Source organism: Camellia sinensis, chromosome 2, assembly GCF_055761805.1.
Source record: "Camellia sinensis isolate YWXY chromosome 2, ASM5576180v1, whole genome shotgun sequence".
Taxonomy (NCBI): domain Eukaryota; kingdom Viridiplantae; phylum Streptophyta; class Magnoliopsida; order Ericales; family Theaceae; genus Camellia; species Camellia sinensis.
In genome coordinates, this window is record NC_138962.1 from 204821862 (window position 1) to 204848058 (window position 26197).

At 36.3% G+C, this 26197-nt stretch overlaps 2 long non-coding RNA genes across 2 annotated transcripts; both read right to left on the reverse strand.

The window, feature by feature from the left end:
* Nucleotides 1–6658: 6658 nt before the first annotated feature.
* LOC145819798 (uncharacterized) lies at nucleotides 6659–9448 on the reverse strand. Its single transcript, XR_014360571.1, has 2 exons — nucleotides 7095–9448; nucleotides 6659–7012 (listed from the first exon to the last, which is right to left on the reverse strand). It is a non-coding gene; the product is annotated as an uncharacterized LOC145819798 (long non-coding RNA).
* Nucleotides 9449–10980: 1532 nt separating this feature from the next.
* On the reverse strand, nucleotides 10981–13669 carry LOC145819799 (uncharacterized). Its single transcript, XR_014360572.1, has 3 exons — nucleotides 13437–13669; nucleotides 11219–11276; nucleotides 10981–11080 (listed from the first exon to the last, which is right to left on the reverse strand). It is a non-coding gene; the product is annotated as an uncharacterized LOC145819799 (long non-coding RNA).
* Between the last annotated feature and the right edge of the window lie 12528 nt (nucleotides 13670–26197).

A 26197-nucleotide genomic window follows, 5' to 3' on the forward strand; every position in this document is an offset into this window, starting at 1 on the left:
TAAAACATGGAATTTGACCCCTTGTTCGGCGGGGCCAACTTGCACTTGTACCGTCACCGTACCCATCACCTTCACTTTCTACACAGGAAATTCAAGTGGGCAATTTTTTTGCATTGTTAATTAACTCTCAAAGTTAAAAATTTTCCCCTAAGAAGCCTGGATACTTCTAAGAAGGTGAGTGTTTGTGGCCCCGGGGGGGTCTGTTCGAGGTTCGTGGAGCTGGATTGGCAAAAGGTTCAGCAATTTCACCCATGGTGGTGGTCATGCTCACATCAGACGGTCGCGCAGCTATGCTACCACTCGTGGTAGCATTGGAATTGCGGACAAAAGGCCTCCTAGCAGTTTTTTTATCATCAGGAATTAGCCCCTGCTTCATAGCATCCTTAATCTGAACTTCTACCTCATGAAGGTCTGCAAAGGTGAACATGGGTATGACAATCATTTTGTGCAGCAACCTCCCGTGCAGATTCCGAACTACCATCCTGATCTGATCCTTTTCTGAAGGTCAGGTGGCCCCAAATAACCCTTAAATACCCATTTGACATATCATTCTGTATGAAATTTATGTATAGCTTTTTTTTATGAAATATGGTTAGAGAGAGAGAGAGAGAGAGAGAGTGTGTGTGTGTGTGTGTGTGTGTGTGTGTGTGGTCATCAAAGGAATAATGATTGCCGACAGATCATCAAGGCGGCTATCGATCTGAAAGAAGAGAGAGAACAACAAGATGAGAGAGAGAGAGGAGGAATGTAGGTGGTTTTGGCCCAATCATTCACATTCCATATAAAATTTGTAGTAAAAATTTCAACAGTGACTAGAGAAAAATATTAATTTTTGTGAGAAAGTGGATATGAAATACTCCTTCAACCTAAATAAGCCCTTGCAAGATCTTCACAACTGTCCCCTGAAATAGAAACAAAACTTCGGTTGTTTCGGCACACGACCGTGCTCCAGTTTCCCACATTGAACGAGGTGTATCCTTTTGCCATTGTGAACTCTCTAAGAGGTAAATCAGAGGTCACGCATAGAACATGCTTTCGTTTGGTCATTCATTGCATAAAACATGCACCGCTCCGTTCAAGGGTTCCGAAAACCACTTGCGCAAGGCTTTAATTTTCAAATAGGGAACGCATCCCTTCAATTTTTGCAAGCAATGGGTTTGTAAATCTAAGTAGAAATGGAAGATTTCTAGAGATAAAAAGCTAGGTTTTCAGACCTAAAGAGAGAGAGAGAGAGAGAGAGAGAGAGAGAGAGAGAGAGAAGAAAAAGAAGAAGAAGAAGATAATGAGATCTCTCAGTATCTCTTCCTACAAAACGAGATACTAGGAACCCCTCATCTTCACTTGAGCGACCATTTGTTTGCTCGAGTGGTCCCTCAGCCTGCAAAACAAACTACTGGGAGCACTTCTTCTTCGCTCAGGCGGTCTTTCCACTGCTCGAGCAACTTGCGAGGAAAGACAATTTAACTTCTTAAGATACTCTGGTGTCACCATGGTATTGACGGGTCCACCTGGGACCGTGAAGACACAATGCGGGCAAATTATCCACAACTTTTTGAGACGTGAGGTATGATTTAATTTCGAGGATGAAATTTATTTAAGATGGAGAGGTTATAGAGATCCTAATTTTTGGTAATTACACACGTAATTATGAGCCTTAGGTTAATAGCATTTTAGCCCTAGTTTCGTAAAAGTCTACAAAATAGCTCAATAAAGAATAATTTTTCCGTACATTATCATAATTAAATCGTAGAAGAGCACTTTATAATTGGAAATGAAACGGAGACCTAATCGCTCTCTAAATCCTCAATGGTGCATTATGTGTTGTAAGAATGAGGAATCCATGGATCATTTATTTTTGCATTGCCAAATAGTTTTGTCTCTATGGCATAGGTTATTTTTGTTAGGGAATGTTATGTGTGTGTCCTTGCAAAGGAGTGCGCATATGCTCCAAGTTGACTTTTGCGCTTTTGGAGGATCGAAGAGAGCCAAAATGCTTTGGTCTCTTAAATTAGGTGCTTCAGTTAAACTAATATCGTTGAATAAAATTTACTTAGAAAATTCTCATTTTTTAGAGGCTTAGAAAGCTTAAGTTAAGTTAAACTTGGCCACTTAAGCTAACGAAACAATTAGTGGCCTAATCCAATTAGTTCCTGGAACAAAATAGAGAAGGATGGAGAAAGTTAAAGAGAAACATCCTTCTTGAGAGCTAGATGAGAAAGTTAGAGAATAAAAAAAAAAATAGGAAGAAAATCAAAGGGAATTCAAATTCATCCTTTTGGACTTCAGAATTGAACACTTAGGTGAATGAATATTCTATTCAGCGAGTCTGAAAAGGTGAATGATTTGGATCAACGAAATCGATTCTAAAATGAATCTACTAAATTCAAATAATCTGTCAAATTAAAATAACAATTTAAAAAAAAATGCCAAACCCATATTTTTATCAAAAATGTTAGAGGTTCTCAAAATTTTATCAAAAGTTTCACATGAATGTGCTATGTGAGATATTTAGTAAAACAATAATGATAGAGACCCGCACAACCCCAAAATGATCTGAACTATTCACGTCACTGTCAGATATATCTCTCAAAAAAATTCAAACACATCAATGATCAATATATTAGTAGAGGTCATGAGAGTCATTCTTCATAAAAGTTCCAAACATTTTTCAATTAATCTGTAGATCTATCAGTAAAGATAAGACCTTCCCCTCTCGTACCCAAGTTCCCGAGCCGAGGCAACTTTGGTGATGACGGACACGTGGCCTTCGACACGAGTCAGGGTTTCCTAAATTTCCCCAAAACAAAATAGTCAATAGGGATTTTTGATGATTTAAAGCAAGGAGTGATCTCCGATCATCTCTTCCGATGTTACTTGCTACTCTAAAACTCTCCCAAACTTGCGAACCCCTTCTCCAGTAGCTTCTCTCCATTGTTCTCTCACTTCGGCGTGACTCATATCCCTTTCAATTGGCCCAACCACTCTAGTGTTGTTCTCTCTCAATATATTGTGTATATATATATAACATATGTACAATCAATAGGCAATTGATTGACCAAAATACCCCAAATTCGTTAGTTATAATTAACAGAGATAGACAGATGGTTAACATTAATACAAAATAAGAAGTTCAGGGTTCAAATTGATGCAATTGAAACCCTGGGGTTTAATTGAAAAACACGTGAAACTCTTGGATTTTTTTTGTAATTTGCCCTAATTGTTTTTTGGGGGTCACATAATAATTCTCGATGCACAATGATAACATGTATCGTCTGTGATTATTTGGGACCAGTGTATAATAACACATTTACCGACTAAAAATTTTAGTCACTAATAATAATACATTTAGCGACCAAATAGTTTAGTCATTGTTACTTTTCACGGCTAAACATTTTAGTTGGCAAAAGATTAGATATTTTCATTTTATGGTACTTTATGACCAAACATTTTAGTCACCAAAGGATGCCATGTTCTTTCGTGACTAAAATATTTAGTCGGCAATAGTTTCTTCCCTCATCTTGATTTATTTTGACTACTAACTATTTGATCGCCAAAAGTCTTTTGTTTCTTTTTTACTACTAAACAATATATGTATATATATATATTTTCTATTAGCAAGATTATATATACTTCTAATGTCGTATTTAAATAAAATTAAAAGCAATTTTAGTGAAATAAATTAAAATATACTTTAAATTTAACATTGTCAATCAAGGTATGCCCAATACACATTATCTCTCTCTCTCTCTCTCTCCCCATTATCTTATCATGTATTGTATGCAATATGTGTTCTTGATAACCCATCTTCAGTAGCATACACACTAGAATTTCAAAGTTTTCTACAATCTTTAGACAGCTTACTCTTTATTAATATTGACAATTTTAGGCTGGTAGGCATTGTTCTTCCATGAGAGAATAGCTCTCTTATTTTGTGTTCAAGTTTTAAAATAAGGATATTTCACAAAAACATGTACTCACGAGAATGTTACTAATACCAACTCTTTTCCTTACATGCAATAGTTAAACACACTCTCTTTCTCACATGTAATCACAAGTATAATCATACTCTGTGCCAATGTATGAACAGAGGAAAAAAGAGAAAGGTGACCTTACCTTCTTATACATTTCAAATTTTCAAGTTAAGTGCGTATTGAAAGTAAATTTAAAGAGTTGATGAATTTTTCCCTCTAGGATGTTGTTTGCAGTAGTTTAAATGGGTTATTTATAAGTTTTTCTTATTTAAAATATTATGTTGGGCTACCTGTTATTATTTATGCACTAAAAATATGTGAAATAAATTGACAGAATGACACTTTTAGATTCAATTTTTAAAAGATCAAATACGCTAAATGTTTTCTCGCCTCAGGAATTACGTTTTAGCAAAATATAAAAAGAAGCATCATTATCTCTTAACCATAACGGTCCTTTTCTTCTTTGCCTTTTTTCTTCCTTCACTTTTTTCCCTTCTAGTTGGTCTCATAATGTTTAACAGTCTTACATTGTTTTTTTATTAGCTAATCATTAAATTACCAAAGAAAGAAAGAAAATCGAAGTGAAAAGGGTTAGTTGTTGGTAACGGTCATGTGTTGAAAGTCAAGGTGGCCCCTTTCTTTTCTATTGATGACTTTCTAGGAAGAACCATAAAAGAAATCTCATGCATCCATAAATTTACTATTTCTAAATTATAAGTCTATGGCATGCGATGATAGAAATTTAAAGTAAGCTAAGTACAAAATCATGCCCTATTGGCTACAAGTTCCAAGGCCTTGCCCAGTTACACAAAAATGGTGTTCACACCCAAACACGAATAGCCCTTGGATTATAAAAAGAAGACAAATAAAAACCAAATTTCGCGCTCTAAAAGTTCCTCCTTGCCTTCACTTTGACAAAGACATATTACAATCACCTGAAAATGGTTTTTACTAAGGGATAAGCATAAAGCTCAGCAGAGATAATCTAAATAAAGTGCACACAATTTAACAATATCATGAGGTACAATGCATATGAGATGCCATGGTTATGGGAAAAGTGTGTTAGACCCATTGGATCCAAAATAAACACACGCGTGCACCGCTGTCCGTCCAAGCAGACAAGGCTGGGTTGGGCTTGGATGCGAGTGTATGGTGTGAGTTTGGGTTAAGTTTGTCCGACCCAATACTCAGACATTTCTATTTTTTTTATTCTTAACAAACATTCTGGACTCATTATTAAAATATTTATAATTTATAGCTTGGTGGTTGAAAAGAATCATAACTATAGCATTTTTGTATTAAAAGAATATATATTTTATAGGTGAGTTGAGGTGAGTTTATTGCTAGAGTAGTTACGTCCACTAGCAAGGAAAACGTTAGGTTCACCTAGCTAGCACAGTAGTTAAAGCTTTTTCCAAGTGAGTATATAAATATCATCTTTGAATGGGCAATGGAAAAAGTCCTATGATGCAAATGTTGAATTTATTTTCCTACAGTAAAAATCGTCTTTTTTTGTCCTGTAGAGAGAGGGAAAACATGTCGAGTTCACAGGTTGTAAAGCTTCTCGTAGGACACACACACCAACCAAGTCTGCGAGTGTGACTTGGTTGACTGTGACATGGTTCACATTTGGTTAAATGGTTTAACTCTTTGTCCTTTTTATGTTTACAAATATCAGAGCATTTTTGTGTCTTTGCTTTTAGCAGAATCAAACCTGCAACTATGCTTTGCTTTGAAACTGATATCCATTATATGATAGTTTTGTTTTTGGGTCTACTGCTGAATTTCACTTGGTCATAATCTTCTTAGTTTGTCTGTAGGTCAATAGTGGATGAAACTTTTAGGCCATGTTTGATTTTTAAATTAGTTTTAGGAGAGATTGGATACTATGGAATTGTGAAAAGATTAGTAGGTGTAAGTATTCACATTTCAATACTGTCATTGGATACTTGTAATTTGTGATAAATATACATTCATAGCACCCAATAGAATTTTAATTTATTCAAGTAAGCAAAAATTGTGGTCATACACCTACTGGCTCTCTGGTGGGGTCCTCGTATAAACACTGCTGGAAAATTGACTTTTAGCGGCGTTTTAAAAACGCCGCTAATTCTTTTTATGACGTTTAGTACCAAACGCCAATGACGCGGCCGTCGCTATAGCTTTATGGCGTTTGAAAAACGTCGTTATATTATTATAGGCGGCGTTTTTAAAAACGCCGCCAAATGTCCTACCTAATTGTACTGTGACACCCTGTGACATATAGCGACGTTTTGGAAACGCCGTTAAAGACATTTATACATTTTAAAAATCAGACCGTTGGGGTAAGAATATAGTGACGTTCAAAAAACGCCGCCATAGCCTTAATTTTTATTTTTTTTATTTTTAACGTTGTGCTAATTTTATATGATTAAAAAAAATACCTGTCATAAACAATTATTAAGAACTAATAATTGATGTTTATTAAAATAATAAATAAACTAAGTTTGAAAACAAAATTAAAAATAAAATAATGAGGCTCTTGACATGTTACTATACCGATTAGTAACATGATTACACTCTCATCTATCCATCACATAACACATTTGGTAGAAAGTTCAAAAAAAAAATTATAAATTATAAATAAATAATAATAGTAGTAGAAGAAGAAGAAGAAGAAGAAATCTGATGCACCAACATTGTATTCAAGCAATCAATATTTTCTTTTTCCTTTTTGAAGACCCATCAAGTAGAGTAGAAAACTATGACGAATCAATCAACATGCAAGAACCGTCCTTTTGGTTACCCTACAAACCTTAGCTTGTTAGAACATTAACTACATCTACAAAATATGATTGCAACTATTCAATACAAAAGTTTCTAAAGCCATTTTTTAGATAAGTAAAGAGTTTATAGCCAACCCCTTGTATTTTAACAACCTCTCTCCAATGAACTTGGAGGGTCGGGGCAACATACCTCAGCTATAATACAAACTGCAGACCATCTTCTTTTTTTAAGAGTCAGTAATGTATCATATTTCTCCACTTGTCCTTCAAATCAACCTAAACAAAAGAAGCCCTTATGTTAACATAAAGAAAAATAATATTAAAGCAGAAAAAAGGCACAACCATAAAAAATTCTCACCTCGGTTCTCTCTTCAAATATGTCACGATCTGAATTTAAGATGAGCTTCCAGTTCCCTCTACCAAACCTTCAAAAGAAATAAATACAAATGAGTGAGGAGCTTTACATTATCCTAGAAGATATCATTGATTATTTAATTCTCTCAATTGACATGAAATCAGTAAAAAAAATAACGTCCAATTAGTACATATTAATGTGTATTTGTAAGGGGGAAAAAGTTGACATGAAAACAGTCCTCGAAGAAGAAGATGACAGAACTTTCTACCCAATGGTTAACTCATATCCCTTAGGGTGGTAAAACTGGTGCAGCATTTCATGGTCAAACACATGCACATATAAAAAAGTGATGCTATACAATGTGGAATTACAAATATTTATTTCTTCTTTTTCTTTTAAAGAAATAAAATACAAAGAGAATACAATCTTTACCTAGGAAAAACATCTGACATAATTAAACTAATAGAACAATAAAAATATTAAGTTTATTTAATATTCACATAAAATTGAAATTCTAGAAAGGCCTTCCCTGGATTAAATTTAAAAAAGTTGACATGTAAACACAAAAGGTAAATATAACAGAAAGGTAATATTAGCAACATACTCAAACAAAACATTCAATTGCTTCTGTTTTAACAACAATCTTGTCTTATTTAAGTCAGTTTATAGTTCAAACGGTTCTCCGCAAATACGTCGGTTTTTGTCCTTGAACGATTTAAGAGAGTTGACTGGCACCATTGGAAATAGAGCATGGTTCACAATTGTCAGTTAACATTTCTGCAAATTCGCGAATTGTTAAATTAATAGAAATAGAGCAGGGTTCACACTCTCATTCTTGAACTCTAAAATTAGCTTAATAGTTGCGATTGAATTGTTACACCTACGGCTACGTCAATGTCACAATTGAGTTAAGAAAAAGAAAAGAGATGAACTTAACTTTTCCCCAATTTTCCAAATATTCTTTTTGAAAAATCTCACCAGGGAAAAGACAAACTAATATTTCCTCTTGGAAATGTTTCAGCCATTGAGTCTTCCCTGTATATTTCACCATCTCTGGAGCTCTCAACTCAACTAATTACTATATGGGCTGACAGAGTCAGGTTGTGGAAGCAGGGAAGAAAAGAAAATGACAACTGCAGGGGTTGAAGTCCTGAGCAATAGCGCAGCCACTCGACTACCTTGGCACACTTGTGATAAGAACAACACTACAATCGAGTTTTCAAATCCCCGACTAAATGCAGCCAACACAGCCACAGAGCTTTCTGATGTCTCATGAAGGTCTTATGCTAATATATGCTAGAAGCATAGCAAATAACATAGTTATCATGCACACTCCCCCTATATTAGCATATAAATGCTAATATATGCTAGAAGCATAGCAAATAACATACTTTAACACATTCCACTCAGTTTTCAGAACTGGATAGCAAGCATCATACAATGCATTAAATTGACCAATGTCTGACAAGGAAAAAAGAAAAGATCAGCATCAGCAACTTTGTAATCTCAATGCAAATGCAATAGAAATAGATAAGCATGATAAAATGCTAAAAGATAATTGATGAAGCAAAAAAAAGCATAGCAATTGCAAAAAGCATGAATTTCCCGTCAGCAGCTAAATAGAGTATTCCCGCATATATCACTTCACTAACAGTATAGAAAACAAAAGAACCTTTTAATAAAAAAATAATATAAATAACTGCAACAAATAACTGCAACAAAACCAAGTGGGAAAATGTCTTTGAACATAAGCAGAACTATTACTAGGCAGCACTAACCAACACACACACAACACAGAGAGAGAGAGAGAGAAGTGTACCAATATTAGGGGTCATGAATGACTGCAACAAAAAAAAGAGGAAAAATGTATTTGACAGCTCTGAAAACTTGCAGCATTCAACCAGCCAAGTCACATGTTCATCTGGGTGCATTGAAAACATTTCTGCCATCCCTCTTACAGGATCCATATTGATAGAAGATATGTGTCCATGTTCTAATCTCTGCATTAATTTTAAGATAGCAAATTCAAATATATTTAGTAGAAGCATGAATGAGAATTTAGAATCATGAATGATTTACATTCCAAAAAAAACAAGGACATTTAAGGGAAAATAAGAAGCAAGCAAGAATATCACAAAGATTGACATAATAAGAGATTATGACAACCTGCAGCCTTAAATATTTAAGCTATTAAAATCTAGATTATCACAAAGGTTCCATTGAAATCTATTTCAGGTAATCAGCTCAACCTATATTATCAAAAAAATCCCCAATTATCTCCACAAAATCTTAATTTTGGAGTCAGCTTGAACAATAAGATTCAGAGCAAAAATAAAAGGATAATCTCAAAGAAATCAAATACAACTATTCGATTATTAGATGCAACACGTAATGGTTGGTTGCTTGACGAATCCCACAATTTTACCTACAGCAATCAAGAGTAGCCAACGGAGCAGCTTACCTTACAGAATAATTATTCTCAAGTTTTGCATAACAGACAATGATCTGACCTATCCAGTGGTAACAGCTGGTGCTTAATTCGGTGATAGAATTCACTATAAGCCAACACCATAAGAGAATAAAGAAAGTAAGAGAAGCAAGTCAACTACTAACTTGTGATTTAATCATTTTTTGTCTTTATTAGAGATATGGCCCAACTGATTTCAGATACATCATACCAGTGATACATTAATTTCTGTAGTGTCAATATAATAATTAACAAGCTCTGTGATCTAATATGTGTTTCCAGAATATTGATTCACAATTACAGTTAAATTTTTGTTGAACTATCATCTTTTTTGGCCCAATATTGTGTCCTATCAATCCAAATTGTTGTATGAAAATTAATGTAGAAGTTTCTTTCAGTTCAAAAAAGAACCTAACAGATCAAATCTATTCATGGGGTTAGGAAAGGGGATCTTTGCAAGTACAATTTCTTGGAAATCCTTCATATGGCATCAGAAACTCAGTTTCACATCATCTTCCCATCCAATCTACTTAGCCATGACCAGCTTTCAACAATTCAACAATATATTTTCATTGAGCAATTCAACAATTCAACAGACACACATTGATGTATACAAATGTTATACATGCAGTAAAATTCGAAAGAAATAGAGAGAGTGGGAGAGAGAGAGAGAGAGAGAGAGAGAGAGTACCGATTAAAGTTTATAACATGGTATAAAAGATTATCAAATTAAAAAAAATATCAAAATAAAATGGAATTTTGAGTTTTATAACATTACATTTCTTTCTTTCCTCAAAAACTGCCTTCCACACACCATGGGAAGGTTGAACCACTATACTGATGTTTCACCTAAATTTTTTCCTTCACCATAACAAAAGTTATTCATCAATGGACTTGAAACTGCAAGATTTTAAATGCTCAATAAAACGATGCTCCTGTCACAAGGGGAGAAATTATACTGAAGTCAGGCAAAACTGAAAGTACAATAGGCATCCATGAAGTAACTAGTTAGTCTCTATCAATTCATCCTAATCGAGTTCACTAATTCTACACAGCAGACAAACCCAAAACAGAGAAGAGAAATCTAAAAAGAACACAGGGATCTATATATATACACAAATTGAAACATTGGTTGGATAGATTACAAAGATTAACAAACAAAATGAATGAGAAAGCCAATTATCAAAACACAAATTGAAACATTAGGGTTAATACCTGTGAAATACAAGCAAAAAACACAATTAAACACCTGTTTTAACAAGATTTTAGCTTCCAAAATCTTGTAGAATGCAAGTGGTACCTGTTTTACTCTTCGTCCAATCTGCAAGTGGATTAAGTTTTTATTTGAATTGAATCACGTTAAGGAAAGCATAATTGAATTTTCTTTTTCTTTTTCTTTTTCTTGTGTAAATATACCTCAACTGTAAATATTGTTTCAAATGAACCAGAACTGAAATCTTTAACTGCAACTTCAGTCATTTTGCTTCTTACTGTCAAATCATTCTCAAGCGACAAAACAAATCTAAAAAAAGAAGAAAGTAGGTATAGACAATGAAAAGGACATGCCAAATATTGTAATTAAAACACATTATTCTAAAGAACGCAAACAAGCATGCATATTCAAGACAGGAGGCAGAGATGATCAGGTTAAAGCTTGCACCTTGAAACAGGTGGGCGGTAGACATGAAGGAGGGTATCAATCTCCCAAAGAGAACTTCCTGTACACATGTTGTCAATTGTTAGGCATTTTTTTCTTCTGAAAGACATAAAATGCTAACAAGAAAAGAAGAAGAACAGTCAAGAAGAATGAAAATCTATACATTAATCATATAGGATATTTGCAGACTGATGAAGGCAAGACAGTTTCCAACTAAATAGTGAAATCAAACGAATAACATGGTATAAAAGGTACAAATTTGTAGGCACATAATTATCAATAAGTAGGACTCCTGGATTTTATGTAATGAAAATTCATGATTGATACTTTCTTGAACAGCTTGGAAATGTGGTCATTTGAAATGATGGGTTCTGCTATCTGGTCTTCTTCCTAATCCTCAGTTAGAAACCTCGCTACTATCTATCTGGTTAGGATTGCATAATTTTCTTTTTGGAACTTTAGTGGGTTTCTTGAATTAAATCTTAAAAATTATCATCCATTACTAATATAAGTTTAATCCACAGCCTCAACACAGCTTCAACAGTTTGGATGATCCCATATGGACTCAGTAATGTAGTGAGGTCTGTTATACTTGTTTGAATTTTGTGGCTTCCCTTATTCATACTAAGGTTTCAAATTTTGGGCAATTTCTCAAATTTTTCGGTATTGTTTGTCACCATAGATTCATACTCTCTATTTCCCTCAAACAACACAAGGGTCTCAAATGAACTCGGGGCAGGGCACCCACAAACTGCACGTTTGGCAGTGTGTGTCGTCATGGTCATGGCCATTATTGAGAGCGTTTTGGTAGGAGCAATCCTTGTTCATCTTGTACCTCTATTCTCCTCTTCTTCAATGTGCAAGCAACCATGTAACTATGTGAGGCAGGCTTCACTACAAATTCCATTCATGTGAATAACCATGTAACCATGTAACTATGTGACGCAGGCTTCATTACACTCACAATTTTATTGTTTATAGGGGAGGGAAATTGTAGACCAGATTAGAAATAACAAAACTGTACATAATGTTATGAAAGAATAACTAAGAAAACAAAAGGTTGATGCCTGAATTTGAAAATTACTAACACTATTAACAAGTATGCAGAATAAGTAACAGAAATGTCTTTTGCCTCCAGAGTTCGAGCCAACTTTTCTACAGTGATGTAAGTAAAATAATTGTACCAATAAGGAATTATAGTATCCATCAACAAAATTTCATTTGGAAACTTATATATTTATAGGTACAATATTTCCCTAAAATTTATCCCAGACAATAATTAAATGCAAACACCAACACTGCAACTGCATGTATTACCCATCAAGTCCTCAAATGAATACACACACATAGATGTAATCGCAATTAAGATGTCTTGAACTGAACGCCAAACTAGGCCAGCAAATTTTTGTTGTGTCCATTTGTTCTAATATATTTTCAATCATATAATATTGAGAAATAGAAAATCTAAAGACATTCGTACAACTAAATATACATTAGAATAAAGAGATTTGGAGACTGAATCTTAATGCTTCATTGTCTTCCAAAAGATTATTACATTCACAACTATTACTATTATTACTCCTATTAACACCCGTTTGACAAAAAATCCCAATGAGAATGGATCCATCAATAAGAATGGATCCATCAAATGTATTCTAAAGTATGCTTAATATTTGTGAGCATTTTCTAGTGCTCCTGATTAATTTGCTCATTTTCCAATAAATAAATTTAAGGGTAAATTAACAATATCTCCTTACAATTTGCCTAATTACATATTAGGCTCTGTTTTTTATTTAATAATTACATCTTTTACTGTTGGTGAATGAGGGCTATTTCACAAGTACTTCCTACAAATTATCCCTTTCTTTCATTCCAGATCTGGTAAATTTCTAATTTCACAAGTTCTTCCTACAATTTGCCTAATTTACAGTTGGTAAATTTCTTTCATTTCAAATCTCAAACAAATATTTTTGAATGAGAAATCTCAGATCTGAAACATGTGTTTTTGAATAAGAAATCTCAAATCTCAAACATATTTTTGAATGAGAAATCTCAGATCTGAAACATATGTTTTTGGAAAAGAAATCTCAAATCTCAAATCTTAAACATATGTAAACCCTAGGAGAACAATCGACGGAAAGAAGAGCTTGAGAGAGAGAGAGAGAGAGAGAGAGCAAGAGAGAGAGAATACGAAATTGAGATTGTAGACGGTGGTGCTTACCTTAGTCAACGATGCAGATGTGGTGGCGGTGGAGCTTCGAAATCGAAATCACTCTGAGATTGGATCTGAGATGAAATCGAGCTGAAGAAGGTTGAATCGTAATCTCTGAGACTGAAGGGTTTAGAGAGAGAGCAAGCGATCGGGTGAATGAGAGATTTGCGGGATTGGTTTCTCTGAGACTGAAGGTTTCCCAGATTCAAAATGAGGCTTGAAGAGAGAGAGAGAGAGAGAGAGAGAGAGAGAAGGGTCCTGATTCTCAGAGACTATAAGAGTGAGAGCGAGGAAAAACATATTATTCTAACACATGTGAAGGCGTTCAAAAAACGACTTCAATTCCTTAAACGGTACCGTTTTAGTCAAAATAAAATGCGACGTTTATAAAACGTCGTTAAATGTTAAAAACAGTGACATTTAAAAAAACGCCGTTAAATAAACGTCGTTAAATTCTATATTTCCTGTAGTGAAAGCAATTGGGTGTACTAGATGCAACGATGTTTAGTAAGATTGTTCAGTTTTTTCACCAATATATTTTCTAAGATCTTTTGTAAGATTGTGATTGGAAAGTAAAAACGTGTCTGTAAGAGTGAAAAAGAAACAACTTGTCCCTTAGTAGGAAAGAGCTTCAACAGGATTTGTTGATAGTCTCGCCATGAAGGTGATGTCCTAAAAAGCTCACACAGAATAGGACATGACACGAATACAATTGTTTTAAAAATGTAGTACACGAAATGTCAAGAGGCTCAAAATAAATAATTTTATTTATTTATTATATGTTATGTAGTATTATTTTAAAACACTTAGTCAAATTTTCAAAAATAAGGTAGTTCGCTCGAGCGCAACACTTACCACTCAAGCGGTCTGTAAAGTCTGCAAAAGTACTGGTTGTAAGAATTTTCGCTCGACGGTCGCTTGAGCGTAAGATTAGGTAAGTAGGGTCTCTGCTCGAGCGCAACTCCCTATACTTGAGCGGTCTGTAAAAATTTGTAAAACATCTGGAAGTTCGCATTCTCCACTCAAGTGCAGACTCCACCACACGAGCATCTACCGTTAGTGGAATTTTTCTATAATAATAGTTACCAAGTGAGCATCGGGATGGCACCGTATGAAGCATTGTTAGGGAGGAAATGTTGATCATCTATATGTTGAACGAAGGTTGGAGACAGAAAGTTATTGGGTCCGAGAATTGTGACAAAATCCAACTCATTCAACAGCGAAGTTGGCTTGGGGAGTGTGGGACCTGGGACCATAGGATGAATGTCAAATTGTCTACATAAAAACAAAGAAAAAATTTATGTTGATGAACCTCGATTTATGAAAGCTTTCCCCAAGTATTTTTATAAAAAACACCTACACATCATATGAACTTAAATCATTCTTATTGCATTGGTGCATACTTCATACCAGTAAGAAAAAAAGTAAAACCTTTATATTTCCAACTGAATTAAATTGATGTGCACAATTCCAAACCATTTGAACTAAAAAACATATATATAAACACACATATGCACACGCCTAAGTCAACAATAATGCCAATCTAGCACTTTGGATGTTGAGTCTGCTCACATGATTATTATTGTGTGCATTCAAACCCATCTCTCTCCTCTCAGCTTCAAGTTCAATCATTAAAAATAGCCAACTTTTGTCTTCTTCTGTCTCCTTTTTGGCTTTGGCACAACAAACACACCCATCAGATACAGACAGAAAGAGAGCAAAACCCAAGAATATTCAAAAATTCAAAAATAGCTTAGAAGATCTAAATCATGTAAGCCAATCTCCTTAGGCTTCAAAGATTGCTTGCTCTCTCTGTCCTTTTTAGGACCCGCTTGCAATCCGTAAAAATCGTCAGTACTTTAATTGTTATTAATTTTTTTTATATATTAATTTTGTAACTTTAACAGGAGCACCATTATGTTCTCTATGACACTAGAATTCTTATTTTTAAGTATTTCTCAACTTTCTTAATGTCGTAGAATTATCAAACCCTAAACTTGGTTTTTTATATGATTTTCATTGGTGACTCATCCACTTTTTCTTAATAAAATTTTCCTTCTGGAGGTCGATGGAACTTTTAGTTTGATTATTGATTACTGAACTAGCAATTCTGATTGAGTACAACCTTTAATGCATTAATATACGTTTTTTTAATGCATTGATATACATTTTTTTCATGGCAAAAATGATAGTGTAGGGTCTCTTTGTTTTGGGTACTTTCATTTATTGCATTGATATTCAATTTTTATTTGTAAACTCATCAGAAAATTGTTGTCAAATGATCACAAATATATAAAATGAATCTGATGCCTAAATTCGATGGGAAAAAAAAACTTAAAAAATAATTTTTAAATAAAAAAGTGTAAACCGCAAACCACTCGCACATTTGAAAACCCTATCCGCACAAACTGCAAACCGCACTGTGGGTGGTTGCGGGTTGACTTTTTCACAAACCGCATAGATGCTAGCGGGTCAACACCGAACCGCAAACTGCACAAAATCGATCTGCGAGCACCCCTTGGACGTCATCGTTTGTGCACTCAATGATTGTTCTTGTTTGTGTTCGTTTTAAGCGTCCGGAGTCCTCGGCGGAGTGCCCTGACTTTAAACCTTGAAACCTTTTCTGTTTTACGCTTGTTTTTGGACCCAGAACTTGTCCACTTTGGCTTGGAGTAGTGGATGACCTGTCGGCCACCCCCCCTGTCTGTCAGCCATGCATTGTTTCTGTTGGCTACCAGTGGTGACCGACAGCCACTAGTGTTGCCCGATCGGCCAATGAAGATTGTAATTTGGTTCGAATTCTCATTTTCTCGAGACAATCAAATAGTTTCCTCCAACGCCTTTGTTGGAGTCTAGAAGGTAGGCCTTGAGTTTATAGGCAGTGGATCTGGCCTAGAGGTAGTAAGTGTAATAGCTGGTAGACTTGAGGCCACACATGGTATAGTAGAAGTGGATGTTAGCAAGGGTAACCCTAGCAATTTCTCGGTGTGCCAATTCGACAATACCATTGATAACCCTAAAGGAATTGACGGCTAATTGCATGGGGTTAAGTTTGTCGTAATGCAAGACTTCTCGAAAGAGAATGTCAAATGGGGAATCTGAGTCCACCCTCAATGATGGAAACTATGGGGAATGGCATATAGTCCTTTCCAAGCATAATCGAGTCCTCTTGACTATACCTTATAGGATCACCAGATTATTGTTTTGGTATAATAATGACCATGTGCAAAGCTGGACGAGTTCTGTTCAAAAAAGCTGGCGACTCCCACCAGGTTGGTCCCTTCACGTGAGTCCTTTGTTTCTTTTGGTTTTATTTGGAATCAATAATTGAGGTTCAACGAATATTGGTGTAAGGCTGGAGAGTTGGTTAGGATTAATTAAAAAGTTAATAATATAAAATATTATATTTAAATTATAGTTATTTTATTTTTTTTCTTTTATAAAATTACAAAAAATTCAAAATTTATTCTAAATAAAACTTTTTGAATTAGGTTTAAATAGTTTAAAAGTCAAGTCAAAAAAATCCATCTTAAACAACTCTTAAATTTGGAGCTTATTTGGATTAGGGATAATGCTAGGTGTGTATTATGAGGTGTTTTGAGAAATTAATAAAAAGTTAGTTTTTTTTTTTTTTTTGTGTTAAAAAAATAATGAGATGGTGTGACTCAAAAAAATTAAAAAATCAAAATACTAACTTTTTACTATATTACCAAAACTCCCTTATATAAATTATGTTATTTGAATTAGGGGTAATGCTAGGTGTCTCTATATACAAATATACAAATGATGGAAATTTCATGCCCACGTAACATTGTTATGTCAATGTTTTTGAAACAATAAATAATTGCTCTGGAAAATTGGCGATTTTACATTGTTTCACCAAACCTGCATTCTAACTTTGGGCAATCTAAGGTTTTACCATTGCACCAAGTAATGCCCAAAACAAAGACAATTAATTTATGAAGCAAAATTATCAAAAGAACTACTTAAGAGACAATTCATATCTAGTTTTGAAATAAAAACATTAGCAACTCAATAATAGCATATACATAGAAACCATAAAAGATAATTCAACAAAGTAATGCTTCAAAGATAAATTCTACTTACCTAAATGCGCCATTTGTTTGTTTGTTTTGGTTACTTGAGCTTAGGGATTGATATTAGTTTATGTATTTATTATTATTTTTTATAACGTTAGTATTTTGGCAATTTGACATGATTTGTAACTTTACATTATTTAAGTTGTTTTGATTATTTATTGTTATTTTAACGTTGGAGGTATTGGATAGTTTATGAAATTATAGTAGATGGTTTGATTGGGGTTTTGTTAGTTTTTTTTTTAAATCCCTTTTTATCTTTTGAGTAGCACATAAACCCCACAAACCCAGGATCAGCAACTCAAAATTGGACAATCACATACACCTCTCCAGCAACCACAATGATTCCACATCAAGAATAAAACACCAAATAGGTAACATCACCCATCTCCTAATCACTCCAGGAAATCTCCTAAAAAAATAAAAATGTTAGACCATACCTTATCCACACACACCCAACACTAGCAAAGAATCAAAATGAAATCCCAAATAAAGGCAAACAAGCAAACTCTAATATCACTAAATCAAATAAATATAATATGTCAAAAATAAAAAGCTTTTCATTGACACATGCAGAGAGGGAGGGTTTCTTTGAATTTTTAACAATTGTCAAGTATCCAGATAAGTATGCGACAAACATATCCAAATCAGTGAATGCAAGAAATGGTAGACTAACAGGCCTAAAAAGCCATGACTACCATGTATTGATACAAAGAATTCTTCCCATTGGAATGCGTGGTTATGTGGATAAAGAAATTAGCACAACACCTTGTGAGTTAAGCAATTTCTTCCAAGACCTATGCTCTAGGACACTAAGGCGGAGCGAACTGAAGAAATTAGAGAAACGTATAATATGTTAGGGAAAATATATGATTCTCCACAAGTAAATCAATCAATGGAATAAAAACTAATATGGAAAAACTAAATCAAAAGCAACACAAGAATTTTTACGTGGTTCCTTCAATGTGAGGTACGTCCACAGGATCGAAATCCGATTCCACTATTAACCAAATAAGTTTCCAAAAGATTACAAACGAGACACGAATAGTCTCAAAAAACCACCCTTAGGTGAATTCCAAATAATCACAAATAAACAAGAGGAAAGACCTCACCAAATAGATGAACAAAAAACCTTCAAAACAGAGTTGTAGAAGACCCAAATCAAATTTCCCAATGGCTGCCGAAATACACAGCAAACAAACGGAGCACTTGAATATGCATCCAAGAATCACACACAGTAAACTTTGATTCACCAATTGAATTACCCGACAGGCACTATCTCATCACCAAATTGGATTACTCAATGTTGGCAGCCGCTAACTGTAGCTCGCTCGACTTTCTTCACGCACCCCCTTTTCGGAGAAGGCGCGAATTGGTCTTACTACAGTTCAGACACCTATCACGGTTCTAAATCTAATCTCACAAAGTGCAATGTAAGACTGATAAAACACCAAAGAGTCCAATCCGGCAAATCATTTTGGAAAATCATATTTTGAATCAAATAATGCCAAACTGGATTGCTTTGCCAGATTACAGAGTCGCCACCTAAATATTTTATTTTTGGGAAATTTAGGAAACCCTGACTCATGCCAAAGGCCGCGTGTCCGTCATCACCAAAGTTGCCTCGGCTCGGGAACTTGGGTACGAGGGGGGAAGGTCATGAAATGAGCACCCCCGCTTGCCCGATCAAAGGATCGGCCTCTACTAAGCATGATATGTTGTTTTAAAAACATATGTGTTCTTATTCAAGTTATTATCTATCTTTACTACGTGATGTGCACAGCATACAAGTATAGACTAAATCGCAAGAACAAAACATCTCATGTTTGTTTTCGAAAATGGTTTGAAAGCGCCACTCGCAAGTGGGCTAAAGCACGGATTTGCCACCCTCAAGTGGGCTTAAAACATGATGATTTTGCCACTTTGCAAAGTGGACTTAAAACTCACATTTGATGAATTGTCCCAATTCAAGTAATGAAGCCTTCATCCACAGGCATTCATGCAGTTAAGCAAGTAAGCAAATAGCCTCATGGCAAGCATGCTATCATGGCAACACTCACACTCATGCAAGTATGTTAAAGCGTAAACACTTACAGTGTATTCCGAGCCAAAACATAAAACTAGTTAGAAAGAATGCATGGTCCTAACTATACAAAATGCCTAATGCAACACATGCAATAATGCAACTAAATAGGCTCGGCTATCTAAGATAGCATATGAATGCGACAATTTGATACATGTATTCGAAGAGGTATTGAAATACAATGCAGTTTGAATGATGCGCCGAGCCCGGTGCATGCAAGACAAATGAATGATGCAAAGATGCAAGCATAAAGTATGCTAATCAAAACGTGCCCTAATCTAACCACCGAAAGCGGATAAATAAAAGGGAGAAAGACGTAGGGTTGAAAGACATGCACACACACACGCACGCTTATTATAGCATTGCCCTCGCGAAGGAGGGTCCGAATGAATAAGCTAAGCTATTCTAAGCTAAGCTAATCTAACTAATCTAATTAAACTAATTAGACTAATTATTACATACCAATCGAATAGCTAGTAAACTACTTACTAATTATTACAAAACAATAAAGAAATAGCTAAGCTAAGTTACTTAATTATTACAACACGTAATCAATTAGCAAACTAATTTATTAAATTACAAAACCAATGCTAACTAACAAGTAAAGCATTAAACTACACTACTTCAGCACTGCGAAAGTTGAACCACGCATGCATTTGGTTTCTCACCCCGAAAACCCTTCTGGTTTGCTCTTAAGAGGCTCTGTTTGTAGGGTGCCTCCAAGAATTCTCTGCTCCACCTTACCAAAACAATGTTGAGGAATGCACCAGTGGCCTGCCAGCCATGGAAGCTTGATGCCGACCACCTGCCGACCAATGATGTGCACTGCCGGCCAAGGATGAAGTAGTGCCGGCTATCAATGAGGCACTGTAGGCCACTGGTGTGCTGCACCACCATTCTGCAACAGAGCTCAAACTAGAGGAAAAGGGAAGGTCTCCCAAGGGTATGTCTGTACTATGCCCCTCCTTATCATTGAAACATCAATGGAGTTGCACCATTGGATCTAAAACCATCAATCAAGCATTTTGAATGCATGATGGCCAAAGATCCAACTTGTACACATTCAATAAATGCACACAACAAGACTCTAGAACCACTACCTATCATGCATGATCAAGGGTAATGGAGACAAAGGAGATTGGCTCATTTTCATCACTTTGAGTATGAAATAGGCCAATCTACCTTGTGTTCAATATAACGTCCGATTGAACACAATGCAATGCAAACAACATGTTTATCTTGGCCATATTTTACTTGATTCAATTCTTGTTTACACATTTTAAGTTACCAAACCATTCATTAACCAATTTGTCCAATATGGAAGTCCTCTAATGAGAGAGGGGTCAATCAAAAGATCATTTAAGACATGAGAGAAACCATGCCTTTGACTAGGAGGAACCCTCAAAAAAGGGTTAAAGCCATTTAAGCACAAGTCTCAATCTCAAGCTTAAACACAAATTTAAGACTAACCAACCCTCAAAACAAATAGAAAAATGAAGAAGTGAGGGAGATGGCAGAATTACAATGTTGAAATGGCATGAAACACAAGACTATAACATGCAAACAACTCATGTACAATATGTTAGAGACTTAAGCATCAAAACTAGTGAAGAGCTTTACACTAGAACCATGCAATATCAAACTCAAATGGACAAACCAGCTCTAAACAGACCTCCAACATGCCAAGATAGTAGCTAAAATGAGCTGAGATGGAAGCATGAAAAGCAAGAAAAACATGTTCATGTATTGGCTCATAAACAAGGCATAAAGCATAACTCTCAAAAGTCATAAAAGAGTGATAGAAGTGAGAGTGTGACAAAGTTATAAACACTGAAATCACATACAAAATGATGCCAAAACATGTAATCATCACATGCATAACATCTTAGAGGTCCTAAAACTCAAAACTAGTAAAGGCCTTTGCACTACAACCATGCACAATGTAACGCCCTCAAAATAATACAATATAAACCCACATTCTTGACATGCATAGACATAAGAGGATAAAGCATATTTCTATTTATCAGAATATTCATTACAAAGGTATTATATGTTGACATCAAAAGTAAATTTCCCTACGGGCTTATACCTTTCCAAGCCAACACTTGGTTACAAAGAAGAGAGTACTAACTCAAAACACAAAATAAGCCCTTTGCTTGATTTACATGTAACACACAAAATAATCACAAAAAGGAAGCCTTCAGCTTCGACAACCTCCCAAGCTACATCCTTGGAGGTGGCATATCACCTGGACTTGAAAATGATGTCCCATATAGGGTGAGCCAACGCCCAGTAGAGATATGCTAAACATAATATGAGCAATAACTAAAACATTGGCATTTTGATAAATGTTTAACTCATATAAACCAACATACAGCACAATCCAAATCCATGACAAGTATGTCCACGATCCTTTCCAATATCAACAATTTAAATGAGATTATAACCCATAATAAAACACTTCCATACTTCATGATTCACATGAGATAACAACTCATATTTAAAACACTTCATATTTCATAAATGATACACAGATTTGCTGTATCAATGGAGTCCATCCCCTATCTCCTCCTAAATAAAATCCGGTTTAGGAGTCCATCCCCTATCTTCTCCCAAACTGTGGAGTACATCCCCTATCTCCTCCCACACAATACAATGTATATAAATACTTATCATATACACGATCAACCACTACACAAATTCGATGTATTATTCCAACCGTCATATTCAATGACATTCAACCGATTAGTTTTAATTCACCTAATCATCATGCAGGGTCTACAACAATCAATAATCTCATTTTAAGACCCAAGATATACATATATTGGTCAAAATAGCAAAACCCCTCTTTGTTCAAGTTGAAACCCTAACACCCAAAATCGCCCAACTTCAACATTAAATCAAAATAACCAAAAGTTTATGTCAAAGATCATAAAAATGAGTAGTTATCCCTACCTCAAATGGAGAGACCAAATGGAGAAGATAAAGGATTTCGAAGGTGCTCCAAACCCAATAATTTTTAAATCAAAATGAAGAGCAAGCCATCCCTTCCTCTTCCTCTCAAGATTTCTCTTTTGTTCTCCTTCCTCTCGTTTAGTCGAATGTGTGTGCGTGAGAGTGTTACTAATGTTTGCCATGCTAGGGAATGGTGATATTTATAGGCAAATCTGGTGTAACATGGCATAGAAGCCCACTGGTTGGAATTGAAAGGTCAAGTTAGGATTTATTGGTTCATTAAAGCCCACTAATAAACACTAGTTGGATTATGAAAAGACACTAGTTGGATTAAATGAACACTAGTTGGCATTAAATGGACCATTATGAAAATTTAATGGACACTAACCCTTGGTTTCCAACCACAACCAACCTGTTTTTCCAAACACACCCAACCTGTTTCAAACATGCCCAACACGACCCAAGACTCATATACAAAGAGTAAAGGATGGAAACGGGAATAAGACAACAACACAACCACGGAACCGAGTCCGAAATACAATTAAACAATGAAGGGAAAACCGGGATCGCTATAACCTCCCCCCCTTAAAGAATTTCGTCCCCGAAATTAGGTAAATAAGTTTCAACAATATGATTTCTCAATTCTCAACAATATTACAATTCAATATTCATCAACCTAACCCATTACCGGTTATTCCATCCCTTTGCAAGGGGCCAATTACAACATATTCTCCAATAAGCACTATTAACATGCATTCCTGTGAAATTTACCAATTTCAACACGTATTCCACCATTCAATTATATATTCAATGCCAATCAAAAGATTTGCATTTCTAAAACCGAATTAACATATGCAATGTTAAAATAAACTTCCATTTCAAGGCAAGTTCCATAATATTTCCATAAACTGAAACATATACAATGTTTTACAACTTAAGACATATTCAATGCTATTAAAGTTTATCAATACAACAAAATTCTCAATACATGGTTAAACATTAACAAACAAGTCTGGATATTACTCACAGACCTCCAACTCACGTTCCCAAGTGGCTTCTTCCACTCCGTGATGCTTCCACAAAACTTTCACCAAAGGTATCGTCTTGCTTCGCAAGACTTGATCTCGCCTATCCAAGGCCCGTACCGGTCTCTCCTCATACGAGGCATCCTCATCTACCTCTAAGTCGGTCTAATCCAATACATACGATGGATCCGGCTCATACTTCCGAAGCATACTAATTTTCAGAAAGATGTGATCACCCACCTCAAATGCCAAAAGCCTCTTCCTACGGTCGGTATAACTCTTTTGGGGACTCTGGGCTGTAACAAGCCTCCTACGGATAAGCTCAACTTTCTCCGTTGTCTCCCGAACCAACTCCGGGCCCAACAAAAGTGCATCATCCACCTCGGCCCAACACATTAGAGACCTACAAGGTCAGCCATACAAGACCTCAAACGGTGCCATACCGATACTCGACTGGAAACTGTTGTTGTAGGCAAACTCCACTAAGGGCAAATGCCTCTCTCATCCACCAAAGTCAAGAACACAACCTCGAAGCATATCCTCAAGGATCTGAATAGTACGCTCGGACTGCCCGTCAGTCTGAGGAAGATAAGCCGTGCTAAAGGTCAACCTAGTGCCCAAGGCACTTTGCAAACTCTGCCACAACCTAGCAGTAAAACGTGGATCTCTATCTGAGACGATCGACACTAGGACCCCGTGCAACCTCACTATGTCCCGAACATACAAGTCGGCAAGTTGATCTACCGAATCTCTCACGCGCATAGGGATAAAGTGCGCCGACTTAGTCAACCGGTCTATAACCACCCAAATAGCATCACTACCCCGCTGAGTCCTCGGAAGACCTACAACGATGTCCATAGTGACATGCTCCCACTTCCACTCGGCAATAGGTAAGGGTTGCAACAAACCCGCTGGCCTCTGATGCTCAGTCTTCACTTGCTGACAAGTAAGGCACTTAGACAAAAACACTGCCACATCCTTCTTCATTCCCCGCCACCAAAACTGGTGACCCAAATCACGGTACATCTTAGTGCCCCCCGGATGCACCGCAAGGCATGAATGGTGAAACTCTTGGAGTACCTCCTCTCGGCAAGACTCCAGCACAAACGGACGGTCTCGGTATCTCACACTCAGGTCGGGATACACAATCAAACCCTTCTCAACCTTCCCACTAGAGATCTTTTCCCACAGGGATTCTACATCAAGGTCACCTCTCTGTGCCTCTAACACTCGATTCACAAGTGTAGGTTGCACAACTACAGAAAACAAGGCTGCAGCCTCAACAGATTCACCCAAAAGCAAGTCAAACTCGCCAAGTGCACCCAACATCTCCCACTCCCGGATGGCTATACAAGCTACATCACTAATGGATTTCCTACTAAGGGCATCGGCCACAACATTGGCCTTCCCCGGATGGTAATGCAACTCGAAATCGTAATCCTCGATAAACTCCATCCACCTCCTCTGCTACAAGTTCAAGTCTCTCTGTGCAAACAGATACTTCAGACTCTTATGATCCGAGAACACCTCGAATCTCTCACCATACAAGTAGTGCCTCCAAATCTTCAAGGCAAATATTACAGCTGCTAATTCTAGGTCATGTGTAGGGTAATTTCTCTCATGTATTTTCAACTTCCGCGAGCCATAGGCTACCACTTTCCCCTCTTGCATCAACACACAACCCAAACCCTCTCGTGAGGCATCACAGTAAACCGCATAACCCAAACCTCTCTTCGGAATAATCAAAACTGGAGTGGTAGTAAGTCTAACCTTAAGTTCCTGGAACGACTTTTCGTAAGTCTCACTCCACACAAACTTGACCCCTTTCTGCGTCAATCTAGTCAATGGCGAAGCTAGCCTGGAGAAATCTTTCACAAACCGGCGTTAATACCCACCTAATCCCAAAAAACTACGGATCTCAAAAACACTCTTAGGCTGTGCCCAATCCTGCACTGCCTCTATCTTGGATGTATCAACAGACACCCCTTCCCTGGAGACTACATGGCCTAAGAATTTAACCTCTCTTAGCCAGAACTCACACTTCCCAAACTTGGCATACAGCTTATGGGCTCTAAGCAACTCAAGCACCACTCTCAAGTGTTCCTCGTGCTCCTCCTCAGAAGGTGAATAAATCAAAATGTCGTCCACGAAAACGATTACAAAACGATCTAAGAATTCCCGGAATATCCGGTTCATCAAATCCATAAACATTGCCAGTGCATTGGTGAGTCCAAAAGGCATCACCAGAAACTCATAGTGGCCATACCGCGTATGGAATGCCGTCTTTGGAATATCCTCCTCCCTGACCCTCAACTGATGGTAACCCGATCTCAAGTCTATCTTAGAGAAACAACGAGACCCTTTCAACTGGTGAAATAGATCATCTATACGGGGCATAGGGTACTTGTTCTTAACTGTAGCCCGATTCAATTTTCGGTAATCGATACAAAGTCTCAAAGTCCCATCTTTCTTTTTAGCAAAGAGGGCCAGTGCTCCCCACGGCGAAACACTAGGACGAATAAAACCCTTATCTAGTAACTCTTGGAGTTGAATCTTTAACTCACTCAACTCGGCTGGGGAAAAACGGTAAGGTGCCATGGAAATCGTTGT